At 30.5% G+C, this 400-nt stretch overlaps 1 protein-coding gene across 1 annotated transcript in view; it reads left to right on the top strand.

The window, feature by feature from the left end:
- The window catches only part of LOC119593046 (chondroitin sulfate proteoglycan 4-like), a gene marked incomplete at its 5' end in the record, with an annotated part of 58,475 nt that overhangs the window by 13,650 nt on the left and 44,425 nt on the right, over positions 1-400 (top strand).

Here is a 400-nt window from a genome sequence, read left to right on the forward strand (position 1 = left end):
GTAAGTAGACAAGGCGAAGGATGGATTAGGGTGTGTATGTTATCGTTATTATCATTATTATTGCTTTTCTTTCCTCCTGTCTTATAAGGAATATAAATAAAGCACCTATCCATCTCATCTATCGCATAATTTAAAAATGAGCAGATAAAAGATATATATAAATTCCCTTGCCTATCTATCTCAGGAAACGGTATATTAGCATAAGTAATATCCTTTGCCCAACTATCCAATATATATCATAATAAATTAATAAGAAGAAGTAAAAAAAAGGGGGAGCAAATCTAGATAAATAAAATCCCTTGCCGATCTATCGTATAAAAAAAGAAACGGTATATTGATCTAAGTTATATCCCCTGCCTAACTATCATGTATATTATAACAAATGTGTAACAAAAGCAGA

This window comes from Penaeus monodon, chromosome 31 (genome assembly GCF_015228065.2).
Source record: "Penaeus monodon isolate SGIC_2016 chromosome 31, NSTDA_Pmon_1, whole genome shotgun sequence".
Taxonomy (NCBI): Eukaryota; Metazoa; Arthropoda; class Malacostraca; order Decapoda; family Penaeidae; genus Penaeus; species Penaeus monodon.